At 40.4% G+C, this 15983-nt stretch overlaps 8 non-coding genes across 8 annotated transcripts; all 8 read right to left on the reverse strand.

Annotated features, from left to right (window-relative positions):
• Positions 1–834: 834 nt before the first annotated feature.
• trnaw-cca (transfer RNA tryptophan (anticodon CCA)) lies at positions 835–906 on the reverse strand. Its single transcript has one exon. It is a non-coding gene; the product is annotated as a tRNA-Trp (tRNA).
• A 1899-nt stretch (positions 907–2805) lies between these two features.
• On the reverse strand, positions 2806–2877 carry trnaw-cca (transfer RNA tryptophan (anticodon CCA)). Its single transcript has one exon. It is a non-coding gene; the product is annotated as a tRNA-Trp (tRNA).
• A 1899-nt stretch (positions 2878–4776) lies between these two features.
• trnaw-cca (transfer RNA tryptophan (anticodon CCA)) lies at positions 4777–4848 on the reverse strand. The gene has a single exon. It is a non-coding gene; the product is annotated as a tRNA-Trp (tRNA).
• A 1898-nt stretch (positions 4849–6746) lies between these two features.
• On the reverse strand, positions 6747–6818 carry trnaw-cca (transfer RNA tryptophan (anticodon CCA)). Its single transcript has one exon. It is a non-coding gene; the product is annotated as a tRNA-Trp (tRNA).
• Positions 6819–8717: 1899 nt separating this feature from the next.
• trnaw-cca (transfer RNA tryptophan (anticodon CCA)) lies at positions 8718–8789 on the reverse strand. The gene has a single exon. It is a non-coding gene; the product is annotated as a tRNA-Trp (tRNA).
• Positions 8790–10687: 1898 nt separating this feature from the next.
• trnaw-cca (transfer RNA tryptophan (anticodon CCA)) lies at positions 10688–10759 on the reverse strand. Its single transcript has one exon. It is a non-coding gene; the product is annotated as a tRNA-Trp (tRNA).
• A 1899-nt stretch (positions 10760–12658) lies between these two features.
• On the reverse strand, positions 12659–12730 carry trnaw-cca (transfer RNA tryptophan (anticodon CCA)). The gene has a single exon. It is a non-coding gene; the product is annotated as a tRNA-Trp (tRNA).
• Positions 12731–14628: 1898 nt separating this feature from the next.
• Positions 14629–14700, reverse strand: trnaw-cca (transfer RNA tryptophan (anticodon CCA)). The gene has a single exon. It is a non-coding gene; the product is annotated as a tRNA-Trp (tRNA).
• Positions 14701–15983: the final 1283 nt, after the last annotated feature.

Raw genomic sequence — 15983 nt, forward strand, 5'->3', positions numbered from 1 at the left:
ATTTAAGTTTGTCAGTGGAGGATGTATTTGCTGATAACTTTCCCTTCCATTCGTTATCAACATTATGGAGTGGGTCCCTCGTGCATTTGAATCAAAGTTCAAGAATCAAATTTTCTTTTCCATTTTATATCTGCTTGTTCTAATCATAACAGCATAACCATACAAAGGATTAAACCTGGGCTGCAGTAGTTAGGTTCTCATAAACTTGCCACTAAACCAGAAGGAAGAGAGCCACAGTAGTGGAATTCCTCTACTTCTCCAAAGATGACAAATGGACACGTGATGTAAATCAGTGGTGTCAAAATGGCTATCCGAGTCCAATTTCTGCACATCAAGGCAGGTTAAGTAGGCCTACCTTTTCATCCAAAATACTTACAGCACTTAGTAGGATGGCATATTCGTCCACAATAACCAATAGTGCAAATAGCAAAAGGAACTAACGGAAAATCAAGCACTAAAATAAAAGGCCAATGACCCAAAGACACAGTGTAGTGGAAGATGCATTAGTGGACAATAGCTCCAAAAGTGCCCTATGCCAGTTCTTATTCATGATACAAAACAAAGCTGATGTTTGCCATATTTAGGATACTTTTTAATGTCAGAGATCGCTCATATAAACCAAGATCGATTGAGGAGTGAATGCGGGCAAAGACATGGGTTTTTAACATGCATCGGTTTCATTGACTCCTCTCTCACAGCTGCATAATTATTGGAGAGGAATAAATTTATCTTAAATAAATTGAGGTAAAACTCTGTTATTCTAGATTGTAAACAATAATATCTGCAAATTACATGCGAGTCATGCAGCTTTCCTAGTGAATAGAAAGAAAGCTGTGACCTCGACGTGATTTGAACACGCAACCTTCTGATCTGGAGTCAGACACGCTACCGTTGCGCCACGAGGTCAAGGAAACACCATCACTGGTACACTGTAGCCAGTGGAGGTAGAGTTTGTATTTCACAAGATTGGACAGCTGAATGACCAGTGTAACATTCCATTCCAGAATTTTACTTTCCTTTATTACCCTCATCTCCCACAAAGTTCACAAATTCAAGACTAGCTTTAAGGAGAGGGATGGAAGAATCAAAGGGAGGCAAACTTCTGATAGAATCTCTGAGCTCTCTGCTTTCTTCAGAGCCTCAGCCACCTATGCAGGTTGCTGTTTTAGGGACTACAGAGTCTGTTGTCGAGCGATATAAAGGCTCCACTGCTAAATGTATTGCTGGTATCTCCTGTTTAGCATGTAACCATAATGTAAGCAAAAAGATCATAACGTGGCAGTGACTGGTATGCTACTACATGTTTGGATTACAACCAAGCCATCTAAACTTTCTCATAAACCTTTGAGAAGTAGTACAGCAGGGTTGATTGCACATAACAGCACTCTGACTGAGTTGCAGGGGTTTGCTGGCACAGAGTCGTAGGCCTACATGGAGCAAGTTGATGTAGTCCATTCTTCAGATAACAAGACACTGCACCTGAAGCTGAGTGTCTTCCTTAAACAGAAAGGGGTGGATTTTCATTATGTTGCTGATGAGGAAACTGCATATACCACTCAAATCAGCAGTATGAGTAGAGAATGATATTTGGTAGTCCGCTTGTAGCCCATGTTTGCATGCATGGTCAGAGTGACCAAAGTGTCTTCTAGGGAGATCCTAAGCTTTTGAATTGGGGACGCATCTCCATGGACATGTAGAAGCTGATGTTGGCGAGATTTACATTCCAGTGATGATTCATTCTGTTTAAGAAAGACAGACATCTGATTGAAGACAGACTCTCCAAGAACTTTTGAAAGAAAAGACAGAAGTGACAGCATTTGGTAGGTGCAGAGAGTTGCTAAACAGCTCCTGAGTTGACAACAGAGAAAGATTCCTAACTAGTTCACAAAGATACATTTAAAAAGACTTATCCCTCTGTGTGCAAGCTGCCTGGAGTTTTCCAATTTCAAGAATCCACTTAAATTTTAATCAATTTAAGTTTGTCAGTGGAGAATGTATTTGCTGATAACTTTCCCTTCCATTCGTTCTCAACATTATGGAGTGGGTCCCTCGTGCATTTTAATCAAAGTTCAAGAATCAAATTTTCTTTTCCATTTTATATCTGCTTGTTCTAATCATAACAGCATAACCATACAAAGGATTAAACCTGGGCTGCAGTAGTTAGGTTCTCATAAACTTGCCACTAAACCAGAAGGAAGAGAGCCACAGTAGTGGAATTCCTCTACTTCTCCAAAGATGACAAATGGACACGTGATGTAAATCAGTGGTGTCAAAATGGCTATCCGAGTCCAATTTCTGCACATCAAGGCAGGTTAAGTAGGCCTACCTTTTCATCCAAAATACTTACAGCACTTAGTAGGATGGCATATTCGTCCACAATAACCAATAGTGCAAATAGCAAAAGGAACTAACGGAAAATCAAGCACTAAAATAAAAGGCCAATGACCCAAAGACACAGTGTAGTGGAAGATGCATTAGTGGACAATAGCTCCAAAAGTGCCCTATGCCAGTTCTTATTCATGATACAAAACAAAGCTGATGTTTGCCATATTTAGGATACTTTTTAATGTCAGAGATCGCTCATATAAACCAAGATCGATTGAGGAGTGAATGCGGGCAAAGACATGGGTTTTTAACATGCATCGGTTTCATTGACTCCTCTCTCACAGCTGCATAATTATTGGAGAGGAATAAATTTATCTTAAATAAATTGAGGTAAAACTCTGTTATTCTAGATTGTAAACAATAATATCTGCAAATTACATGCGAGTCATGCAGCTTTCCTAGTGAATAGAAAGAAAGCTGTGACCTCGACGTGATTTGAACACGCAACCTTCTGATCTGGAGTCAGACACGCTACCGTTGCGCCACGAGGTCAAGGAAACACCATCACTGGTACACTGTAGCCAGTGGAGGTAGAGTTTGTATTTCACAAGATTGGACAGCTGAATGACCAGTGTAACATTCCATTCCAGAATTTTACTTTCCTTTATTACCCTCATCTCCCACAAAGTTCACAAATTCAAGACTAGCTTTAAGGAGAGGGATGGAAGAATCAAAGGGAGGCAAACTTCTGATAGAATCTCTGAGCTCTCTGCTTTCTTCAGAGCCTCAGCCACCTATGCAGGTTGCTGTTTTAGGGACTACAGAGTCTGTTGTCGAGCGATATAAAGGCTCCACTGCTAAATGTATTGCTGGTATCTCCTGTTTAGCATGTAACCATAATGTAAGCAAAAAGATCATAACGTGGCAGTGACTGGTATGCTACTACATGTTTGGATTACAACCAAGCCATCTAAACTTTCTCATAAACCTTTGAGAAGTAGTACAGCAGGGTTGATTGCACATAACAGCACTCTGACTGAGTTGCAGGGGTTTGCTGGCACAGAGTCGTAGGCCTACATGGAGCAAGTTGATGTAGTCCATTCTTCAGATAACAAGACACTGCACCTGAAGCTGAGTGTCTTCCTTAAACAGAAAGGGGTGGATTTTCATTATGTTGCTGATGAGGAAACTGCATATACCACTCAAATCAGCAGTATGAGTAGAGAATGATATTTGGTAGTCCGCTTGTAGCCCATGTTTGCATGCATGGTCAGAGTGACCAAAGTGTCTTCTAGGGAGATCCTAAGCTTTTGAATTGGGGACGCATCTCCATGGACATGTAGAAGCTGATGTTGGCGAGATTTACATTCCAGTGATGATTCATTCTGTTTAAGAAAGACAGACATCTGATTGAAGACAGACTCTCCAAGAACTTTTGAAAGAAAAGACAGAAGTGACAGCATTTGGTAGGTGCAGAGAGTTGCTAAACAGCTCCTGAGTTGACAACAGAGAAAGATTCCTAACTAGTTCACAAAGAGACATTTAAAAAGACTTATCCCTCTGTGTGCAAGCTGCCTGGAGTTTTCCAATTTCAAGAATCCACTTAAATTTTAATCAATTTAAGTTTGTCAGTGGAGAATGTATTTGCTGATAACTTTCCCTTCCATTCGTTCTCAACATTATGGAGTGGGTCCCTCGTGCATTTTAATCAAAGTTCAAGAATCAAATTTTCTTTTCCATTTTATATCTGCTTGTTCTAATCATAACAGCATAACCATACAAAGGATTAAACCTGGGCTGCAGTAGTTAGGTTCTCATAAACTTGCCACTAAACCAGAAGGAAGAGAGCCACAGTAGTGGAATTCCTCTACTTCTCCAAAGATGACAAATGGACACGTGATGTAAATCAGTGGTGTCAAAATGGCTATCCGAGTCCAATTTCTGCACATCAAGGCAGGTTAAGTAGGCCTACCTTTTCATCCAAAATACTTACAGCACTTAGTAGGATGGCATATTCGTCCACAATAACCAATAGTGCAAATAGCAAAAGGAACTAACGGAAAATCAAGCACTAAAATAAAAGGCCAATGACCCAAAGACACAGTGTAGTGGAAGATGCATTAGTGGACAATAGCTCCAAAAGTGCCCTATGCCAGTTCTTATTCATGATACAAAACAAAGCTGATGTTTGCCATATTTAGGATACTTTTTAATGTCAGAGATCGCTCATATAAACCAAGATCGATTGAGGAGTGAATGCGGGCAAAGACATGGGTTTTTAACATGCATCGGTTTCATTGACTCCTCTCTCACAGCTGCATAATTATTGGAGAGGAATAAATTTATCTTAAATAAATTGAGGTAAAACTCTGTTATTCTACAATGTAAACAATAATATCTGCAAATTACATGCGAGTCATGCAGCTTTCCTAGTGAATAGAAAGAAAGCTGTGACCTCAACGTGATTTGAACACGCAACCTTCTGATCTGGAGTCAGACACGCTACCGTTGCGCCACGAGGTCAAGGAAACACCATCACTGGTACACTGTAGCCAGTGGAGGTAGAGTTTGTGTTTCACAAGATTGGACAGCTGAATGACCAGTGTAACATTCCATTCCAGAATTTTACTTTCCTTTATTACCCTCATCTCCCACAAAGTTCACAAATTCAAGACTAGCTTTAAGGAGAGGGATGGAAGAATCAAAGGGAGGCAAACTTCTGATAGAATCTCTGAGCTCTCTGCTTTCTTCAGAGCCTCAGCCACCTATGCAGGTTGCTGTTTTAGGGACTACCGAGTCTTTTGTCGAGCGATATAAAGGCTCAACTGCTAAATGTATTGCTGGTATCTCCTGTTTAGCATGTAACCATAATGTAAGCAAAAAGAGCATATCGTGGCAGTGACTGGTATGCTACTACAGGTTTGGATTACAACCAAGCCATCTAAACTTTCTCATAAACCTTTGAGAAGTAGTACAGCAGGGTTGATTGCACATAACAGCACTCTGACTGAGTTGCAGGGGTTTGCTGGCACAGAGTCGTAGGCCTACATGGAGCAAGTTGATGTAGTCAATTCTTCAGATAACAAGACACTGCACCTGAAGCTGAGTGTCTTCCTTAAACAGAAAGGGGTGGATTTTCATTATGTTGCTGATGAGGAAACTGCATATACCACTCAAATCAGCAGTATGAGTAGAGAATGATATTTGGTAGTCCGCTTGTAGCCCATGTTTGCATGCATGGTCAGAGTGACCAAAGTGTCTTCTAGGGAGATCCTAAGCTTTTGAATTGGGGACGCATCTCCATGGACATGTAGAAGCTGATGTTGGCGAGATTTACATTCCAGTGATGATTCATTCTGTTTAAGAAAGACAGACATCTGATTGAAGACAGACTCTCCAAGAACTTTTGAAAGAAAAGACAGAAGTGACAGCATTTGGTAGGTGCAGAGAGTTGCTAAACAGCTCCTGAGTTGACAACAGAGAAAGATTCCTAACTAGTTCACAAAAAGACATTTAAAAAGACTTATCCCTTTGTGTGCAAGCTGCCTGAGTTTTCCAATTTCAAGAATCCACTTAAATTTTAATCAATTTAAGTTTGTCAGTGGAGGATGTATTTGCTGACAACTTTCCCTTCCATTCGTTCTCAACATTATGGAGTGGGTCCCTCGTGCATTTGAATCAAAGTTCAAGAATCAAATTTTCTTTTCCATTTTATATCTGCTTGTTCTAATCATAACAGCATAACCATACAAAGGATTAAACCTGGGCTGCAGTAGTTAGGTTCTCATAAACTTGCCACTAAACCAGAAGGAAGAGAGCCACAGTAGTGGAATTCCTCTACTTCTCCAAAGATGACAAATGGACACGTGATGTAAATCAGTGGTGTCAAAATGGCTATCCGAGTCCAATTTCTGCACATCAAGGCAGGTTAAGTAGGCATACCTTTTCATCCAAAATACTTACAGCACTTAGTAGGATGGCATATTCGTCCACAATAACCAATAGTGCAAATAGCAAAAGGAACTAACGGAAAATCAAGCACTAAAATAAAAGGCCAATGACCCAAAGACACAGTGTAGTGGAAGATGCATTAGTGGACAATAGCTCCAAAAGTGCCCTATGCCAGTTCTTATTCATGATACAAAACAAAGCTGATGTTTGCCATATTTAGGATACTTTTTAATGTCAGAGATCGCTCATATAAACCAAGATCGATTGAGGAGTGAATGCGGGCAAAGACATGGGTTTTTAACATGCATCGGTTTCATTGACTCCTCTCTCACAGCTGCATAATTATTGGAGAGGAATAAATTTATCTTAAATAAATTTAGCTAAAACTCTGTTATTCTAGATTGTAAACAATAATATCTGCAAATTACATGCGAGTCATGCAGCTTTCCTAGTGAATAGAAAGAAAGCTGTGACCTCGACGTGATTTGAACACGCAACCTTCTGATCTGGAGTCAGACACGCTACCGTTGCGCCACCAGGTCAAGGAAACACCATCACTGGTACACTGTAGCCAGTGGAGGTAGAGTTTGTATTTCACAAGATTGGACAGCTGAATGACCAGTGTAACATTCCATTCCAGAATTTTACTTTCCTTTATTACCCTCATCTCCCACAAAGTTCACAAATTCAAGACTAGCTTTAAGGAGAGGGATGGAAGAATCAAAGGGAGGCAAACTTCTGATAGAATCTCTGAGCTCTCTGCTTTCTTCAGAGCCTCAGCCACCTATGCAGGTTGCTGTTTTAGGGACTACAGAGTCTGTTGTCGAGCGATATAAAGGCTCCACTGCTAAATGTATTGCTGGTATCTCCTGTTTAGCATGTAACCATAATGTAAGCAAAAAGAGCATATCGTGGCAGTGACTGGTATGCTACTACATGTTTGGATTACAACCAAGCCATCTAAACTTTCTCATAAACCTTTGAGAAGTAGTACAGCAGGGTTGATTGCACATAACAGCACTCTGACTGAGTTGCAGGGGTTTGCTGGCACAGAGTCGTAGGCCTACATGGAGCAAGTTGATGTAGTCCATTCTTCAGATAACAAGACACTGCACCTGAAGCTGAGTGTCTTCCTTAAACAGAAAGGGGTGGATTTTCATTATGTTGCTGATGAGGAAACTGCATATACCACTCAAATCAGCAGTATGAGTAGAGAATGATATTTGGTAGTCCGCTTGTAGCCCATGTTTGCATGCATGGTCAGAGTGACCAAAGTGTCTTCTAGGGAGATCCTAAGCTTTTGAATTGGGGACGCATCTCCATGGACATGTAGAAGCTGATGTTGGCGAGATTTACATTCCAGTGATGATTCATTCTGTTTAAGAAAGACAGACATCTGATTGAAGACAGACTCTCCAAGAACTTTTGAAAGAAAAGACAGAAGTGACAGCATTTGGTAGGTGCAGAGAGTTGCTAAACAGCTCCTGAGTTGACAACAGAGAAAGATTCCTAACTAGTTCACAAAGAGACATTTAAAAAGACTTATCCCTCTGTGTGCAAGCTGCCTGGAGTTTTCCAATTTCAAGAATCCACTTAAATTTTAATCAATTTAAGTTTGTCAGTGGAGAATGTATTTGCTGATAACTTTCCCTTCCATTCGTTCTCAACATTATGGAGTGGGTCCCTCGTGCATTTTAATCAAAGTTCAAGAATCAAATTTTCTTTTCCATTTTATATCTGCTTGTTCTAATCATAACAGCATAACCATACAAAGGATTAAACCTGGGCTGCAGTAGTTAGGTTCTCATAAACTTGCCACTAAACCAGAAGGAAGAGAGCCACAGTAGTGGAATTCCTCTACTTCTCCAAAGATGACAAATGGACACGTGATGTAAATCAGTGGTGTCAAAATGGCTATCCGAGTCCAATTTCTGCACATCAAGGCAGGTTAAGTAGGCCTACCTTTTCATCCAAAATACTTACAGCACTTAGTAGGATGGCATATTCGTCCACAATAACCAATAGTGCAAATAGCAAAAGGAACTAACGGAAAATCAAGCACTAAAATAAAAGGCCAATGACCCAAAGACACAGTGTAGTGGAAGATGCATTAGTGGACAATAGCTCCAAAAGTGCCCTATGCCAGTTCTTATTCATGATACAAAACAAAGCTGATGTTTGCCATATTTAGGATACTTTTTAATGTCAGAGATCGCTCATATAAACCAAGATCGATTGAGGAGTGAATGCGGGCAAAGACATGGGTTTTTAACATGCATCGGTTTCATTGACTCCTCTCTCACAGCTGCATAATTATTGGAGAGGAATAAATTTATCTTAAATAAATTGAGGTAAAACTCTGTTATTCTACAATGTAAACAATAATATCTGCAAATTACATGCGAGTCATGCAGCTTTCCTAGTGAATAGAAAGAAAGCTGTGACCTCAACGTGATTTGAACACGCAACCTTCTGATCTGGAGTCAGACACGCTACCGTTGCGCCACGAGGTCAAGGAAACACCATCACTGGTACACTGTAGCCAGTGGAGGTAGAGTTTGTGTTTCACAAGATTGGACAGCTGAATGACCAGTGTAACATTCCATTCCAGAATTTTACTTTCCTTTATTACCCTCATCTCCCACAAAGTTCACAAATTCAAGACTAGCTTTAAGGAGAGGGATGGAAGAATCAAAGGGAGGCAAACTTCTGATAGAATCTCTGAGCTCTCTGCTTTCTTCAGAGCCTCAGCCACCTATGCAGGTTGCTGTTTTAGGGACTACCGAGTCTTTTGTCGAGCGATATAAAGGCTCAACTGCTAAATGTATTGCTGGTATCTCCTGTTTAGCATGTAACCATAATGTAAGCAAAAAGAGCATATAGTGGCAGTGACTGGTATGCTACTACAGGTTTGGATTACAACCAAGCCATCTAAACTTTCTCATAAACCTTTGAGAAGTAGTACAGCAGGGTTGATTGCACATAACAGCACTCTGACTGAGTTGCAGGGGTTTGCTGGCACAGAGTCGTAGGCCTACATGGAGCAAGTTGATGTAGTCAATTCTTCAGATAACAAGACACTGCACCTGAAGCTGAGTGTCTTCCTTAAACAGAAAGGGGTGGATTTTCATTATGTTGCTGATGAGGAAACTGCATATACCACTCAAATCAGCAGTATGAGTAGAGAATGATATTTGGTAGTCCGCTTGTAGCCCATGTTTGCATGCATGGTCAGAGTGACCAAAGTGTCTTCTAGGGAGATCCTAAGCTTTTGAATTGGGGACGCATCTCCATGGACATGTAGAAGCTGATGTTGGCGAGATTTACATTCCAGTGATGATTCATTCTGTTTAAGAAAGACAGACATCTGATTGAAGACAGACTCTCCAAGAACTTTTGAAAGAAAAGACAGAAGTGACAGCATTTGGTAGGTGCAGAGAGTTGCTAAACAGCTCCTGAGTTGACAACAGAGAAAGATTCCTAACTAGTTCACAAAAAGACATTTAAAAAGACTTATCCCTTTGTGTGCAAGCTGCCTGAGTTTTCCAATTTCAAGAATCCACTTAAATTTTAATCAATTTAAGTTTGTCAGTGGAGGATGTATTTGCTGACAACTTTCCCTTCCATTCGTTCTCAACATTATGGAGTGGGTCCCTCGTGCATTTGAATCAAAGTTCAAGAATCAAATTTTCTTTTCCATTTTATATCTGCTTGTTCTAATCATAACAGCATAACCATACAAAGGATTAAACCTGGGCTGCAGTAGTTAGGTTCTCATAAACTTGCCACTAAACCAGAAGGAAGAGAGCCACAGTAGTGGAATTCCTCTACTTCTCCAAAGATGACAAATGGACACGTGATGTAAATCAGTGGTGTCAAAATGGCTATCCGAGTCCAATTTCTGCACATCAAGGCAGGTTAAGTAGGCATACCTTTTCATCCAAAATACTTACAGCACTTAGTAGGATGGCATATTCGTCCACAATAACCAATAGTGCAAATAGCAAAAGGAACTAACGGAAAATCAAGCACTAAAATAAAAGGCCAATGACCCAAAGACACAGTGTAGTGGAAGATGCATTAGTGGACAATAGCTCCAAAAGTGCCCTATGCCAGTTCTTATTCATGATACAAAACAAAGCTGATGTTTGCCATATTTAGGATACTTTTTAATGTCAGAGATCGCTCATATAAACCAAGATCGATTGAGGAGTGAATGCGGGCAAAGACATGGGTTTTTAACATGCATCGGTTTCATTGACTCCTCTCTCACAGCTGCATAATTATTGGAGAGGAATAAATTTATCTTAAATAAATTTAGCTAAAACTCTGTTATTCTAGATTGTAAACAATAATATCTGCAAATTACATGCGAGTCATGCAGCTTTCCTAGTGAATAGAAAGAAAGCTGTGACCTCGACGTGATTTGAACACGCAACCTTCTGATCTGGAGTCAGACACGCTACCGTTGCGCCACCAGGTCAAGGAAACACCATCACTGGTACACTGTAGCCAGTGGAGGTAGAGTTTGTATTTCACAAGATTGGACAGCTGAATGACCAGTGTAACATTCCATTCCAGAATTTTACTTTCCTTTATTACCCTCATCTCCCACAAAGTTCACAAATTCAAGACTAGCTTTAAGGAGAGGGATGGAAGAATCAAAGGGAGGCAAACTTCTGATAGAATCTCTGAGCTCTCTGCTTTCTTCAGAGCCTCAGCCACCTATGCAGGTTGCTGTTTTAGGGACTACAGAGTCTGTTGTCGAGCGATATAAAGGCTCCACTGCTAAATGTATTGCTGGTATCTCCTGTTTAGCATGTAACCATAATGTAAGCAAAAAGAGCATATCGTGGCAGTGACTGGTATGCTACTACATGTTTGGATTACAACCAAGCCATCTAAACTTTCTCATAAACCTTTGAGAAGTAGTACAGCAGGGTTGATTGCACATAACAGCACTCTGACTGAGTTGCAGGGGTTTGCTGGCACAGAGTCGTAGGCCTACATGGAGCAAGTTGATGTAGTCCATTCTTCAGATAACAAGACACTGCACCTGAAGCTGAGTGTCTTCCTTAAACAGAAAGGGGTGGATTTTCATTATGTTGCTGATGAGGAAACTGCATATACCACTCAAATCAGCAGTATGAGTAGAGAATGATATTTGGTAGTCCGCTTGTAGCCCATGTTTGCATGCATGGTCAGAGTGACCAAAGTGTCTTCTAGGGAGATCCTAAGCTTTTGAATTGGGGACGCATCTCCATGGACATGTAGAAGCTGATGTTGGCGAGATTTACATTCCAGTGATGATTCATTCTGTTTAAGAAAGACAGACATCTGATTGAAGACAGACTCTCCAAGAACTTTTGAAAGAAAAGACAGAAGTGACAGCATTTGGTAGGTGCAGAGAGTTGCTAAACAGCTCCTGAGTTGACAACAGAGAAAGATTCCTAACTAGTTCACAAAGAGACATTTAAAAAGACTTATCCCTCTGTGTGCAAGCTGCCTGGAGTTTTCCAATTTCAAGAATCCACTTAAATTTTAATCAATTTAAGTTTGTCAGTGGAGGATGTATTTGCTGATAACTTTCCCTTCCATTCGTTCTCAACATTATGGAGTGGGTCCCTCGTGCATTTGAATCAAAGTTCAAGAATCAAATTTTCTTTTCCATTTTATATCTGCTTGTTCTAATCATAACAGCATAACCAGACAAAGGATTAAACCTGGGCTGCAGTAGTTAGGTTCTCATAAACTTGCCACTAAACCAGAAGGAAGAGAGCCACAGTAGTGGTATTCCTCTACTTCTCCAAAGATGACAAATGGACACGTGATGTAAATAAGTGGTGTCAAAATGGCTATCCGAGTCCAATTTCTGCACATCAAGGCAGGTTAAGTAGGCCTACCTTTTCATCCAAAATACTTACAGCACTTAGTAGGATGGCATATTCATCCACAATAACCAATAGTGCAAATAGCAAAAGGAACTAACGGAAAATCAAGCACTAAAATAAAAGGCCAATGACCCAAAGACACAGTGTAGTGGAAGATGCATTAGTGGACAATAGCTCCAAAAGTGCCCTATGCCAGTTCTAATTCATGATACAAAACCAAGCTGATGTTTGCCATATTTAGGATACTTTTTAATGTCAGAGATCGCTCATATAAACCAAGATCGATTGAGGAGTGAATGCGGGCAAAGACATGGGTTTTTAACATGCATTGGTTTCATTGACTCCTCTCTCACAGCTGCATAATTATTGGAGAGGAATAAATTTATCTTAAATAAATTTAGCTAAAACTCTGTTATTCTAGATTGTAAACAATAATATCTGCAAATTACATGCGAGTCATGCAGCTTTCCTAGTGAATAGAAAGAAAGCTGTGACCTCGACGTGATTTGAACACGCAACCTTCTGATCTGGAGTCAGACACGCTACCGTTGCGCCACGAGGTCAAGGAAACACCATCACTGGTACAGTGTAGCCAGTGGAGGTAGAGTTTGTATTTCACAAGATTGGACAGCTGAATGACCAGTGTAACATTCCATTCCAGAATTTTACTTTCCTTTATTACCCTCATCTCCCACAAAGTTCACAAATTCAAGACTAGCTTTAAGGAGAGGGATGGAAGAATCAAAGGGAGGCAAACTTCTGATAGAATCTCTGAGCTCTCTGCTTTCTTCAGAGCCTCAGCCACCTATGCAGGTTGCTGTTTTAGGGACTACAGAGTCTGTTGTCGAGCGATATAAAGGCTCCACTGCTAAATGTATTGCTGGTATCTCCTGTTTAGCATGTAACCATAATGTAAGCAAAAAGAGCATATCGTGGCAGTGACTGGTATGCTACTACATGTTTGGATTACAACCAAGCCATCTAAACTTTCTCATAAACCTTTGAGAAGTAGTACAGCAGGGTTGATTGCACATAACAGCACTCTGACTGAGTTGCAGGGGTTTGCTGGCACAGAGTCGTAGGCCTACATGGAGCAAGTTGATGTAGTCCATTCTTCAGATAACAAGACACTGCACCTGAAGCTGAGTGTCTTCCTTAAACAGAAAGGGGTGGATTTTCATTATGTTGCTGATGAGGAAACTGCATATACCACTCAAATCAGCAGTATGAGTAGAGAATGATATTTGGTAGTCCGCTTGTAGCCCATGTTTGCATGCATGGTCAGAGTGACCAAAGTGTCTTCTAGGGAGATCCTAAGCTTTTGAATTGGGGACGCATCTCCATGGACATGTAGAAGCTGATGTTGGCGAGATTTACATTCCAGTGATGATTCATTCTGTTTAAGAAAGACAGACATCTGATTGAAGACAGACTCTCCAAGAACTTTTGAAAGAAAAGACAGAAGTGACAGCATTTGGTAGGTGCAGAGAGTTGCTAAACAGCTCCTGAGTTGACAACAGAGAAAGATTCCTAACTAGTTCACAAAAAGAAATTTGAAAGACTTATCCGTCTGTGTGCAAGCTGCCTGGAGTTTTCCAATTTCAAGAATCCACTTAAATTTTAATCAATTTACGTTTGTCAGTGGAGAATGTATTTGCTGACAACTTTCCCTTCCATTCGTTCTCAACATTATGGAGTGGGTCCCTCGTGCATTTGAATCATAGTTCAAGAATCAAATTTTCTTTTCCATTTTATATCTGCTTGTTCTAATCATAACAGCATAACCATACAAAGGATTAAACCTGGGCTGCAGTAGTTAGGTTCTCATAAACTTGCCACTAAACCAGAAGGCAGAGAGCCACAGTAGTGGTATTCCTCTACTTCTCCAAAGATGACAAATGGACACGTGATGTAAATCAGTGGTGTCAAAATGGCTATCCGAGTCCAATTTCTGCACATCAAGGCAGGTTAAGTAGGCCTACCTTTTCATCCAAAATACTTACAGCACTTAGTAGGATGGCATATTCATCCACAATAACCAATAGTGCAAATAGCAAAAGGAACTAACGGAAAATCAAGCACTAAAATAAAAGGCCAATGACCCAAAGACACAGTGTAGTGGAAGATGCATTAGTGGTCAATAGCTCCAAAAGTGCCCTATGCCAGTTCTAATTCATGATACAAAACAAAGCTGATGTTTGCCATATTTAGGATACTTTTTAATGTCAGAGATCGCTCATATAAACCGAGATCGATTGAGGAGTGAATGCGGGCAAAGACATGGGTTTTTAACATGCATTGGTTTCATTGACTCCTCTCTCACAGCTGCATAATTATTGGAGAGGAATAAATTTATCTTAAATAAATTGAGCTAAAACTCTGTTATTCTAGATTGTAAACAATAATATCTGCAAATTACATGCGAGTCATGCAGCTTTCCTAGTGAATAGAAAGAAAGCTGTGACCTCGACGTGATTTGAACACGCAACCTTCTGATCTGGAGTCAGACACGCTACCGTTGCGCCACGAGGTCAAGGAAACACCATCACTGGTACACTGTAGCCAGTGGAGGTAGAGTTTGTATTTCACAAGATTGGACAGCTGAATGACCAGTGTAACATTCCATTCCAGAATTTTACTTTCCTTTATTACCCTCATCTCCCACAAAGTTCACAAATTCAAGACTAGCTTTAAGGAGAGGGATGGAAGAATCAAAGGGAGGCAAACTTCTGATAGAATCTCTGAGCTCTCTGCTTTCTTCAGAGCCTCAGCCACCTATGCAGGTTGCTGTTTTAGGGACTACAGAGTCTGTTGTCGAGCGATATAAAGGCTCCACTGCTAAATGTATTGCTGGTATCTCCTGTTTAGCATGTAACCATAATGTAAGCAAAAAGAGCATATCGTGGCAGTGACTGGTATGCTACTACATGTTTGGATTACAACCAAGCCATCTAAACTTTCTCATAAACCTTTGAGAAGTAGTACAGCAGGGTTGATTGCACATAACAGCACTCTGACTGAGTTGCAGGGGTTTGCTGGCACAGAGTCGTAGGCCTACATGGAGCAAGTTGATGTAGTCCATTCTTCAGATAACAAGACACTGCACCTGAAGCTGAGTGTCTTCCTTAAACAGAAAGGGGTGGATTTTCATTATGTTGCTGATGAGGAAACTGCATATACCACTCAAATCAGCAGTATGAGTAGAGAATGATATTTGGTAGTCCGCTTGTAGCCCATGTTTGCATGCATGGTCAGAGTGACCAAAGTGTCTTCTAGGGAGATCCTAAGCTTTTGAATTGGGGACGCATCTCCATGGACATGTAGAAGCTGATGTTGGCGAGATTTACATTCCAGTGATGATTCATTCTGTTTAAGAAAGACAGACATCTGATTGAAGACAGACTCTCCAAGAACTTTTGAAAGAAAAGACAGAAGTGACAGCATTTGGTAGGTGCAGAGAGTTGCTAAACAGCTCCTGAGTTGACAACAGAGAAAGATTCCTAACTAGTTCACAAAAAGAAATTTGAAAGACTTATCCGTCTGTGTGCAAGCTGCCTGGAGTTTTCCAATTTCAAGAATCCACTTAAATTTTAATCAATTTACGTTTGTCAGTGGAGAATGTATTTGCTGACAACTTTCCCTTCCATTCGTTCTCAACATTATGGAGTGGGTCCCTCGTGCATTTGAATCAAAGTTCAAGAATCAAATTTTCTTTTCCATTTTATATCTGCTTGTTCTAATCATAACAGCATAACCATACAAAGGATTAAACCTGGGCTGCAGTAGTTAGGTTCTCATAAACTTGCCACTAAACCA

This window comes from Electrophorus electricus, chromosome 5 (assembly GCF_041902795.1).
Source record: "Electrophorus electricus isolate QZ-2024a chromosome 5, ASM4190279v1, whole genome shotgun sequence".
Taxonomy (NCBI): Eukaryota; Metazoa; Chordata; class Actinopteri; order Gymnotiformes; family Gymnotidae; genus Electrophorus; species Electrophorus electricus.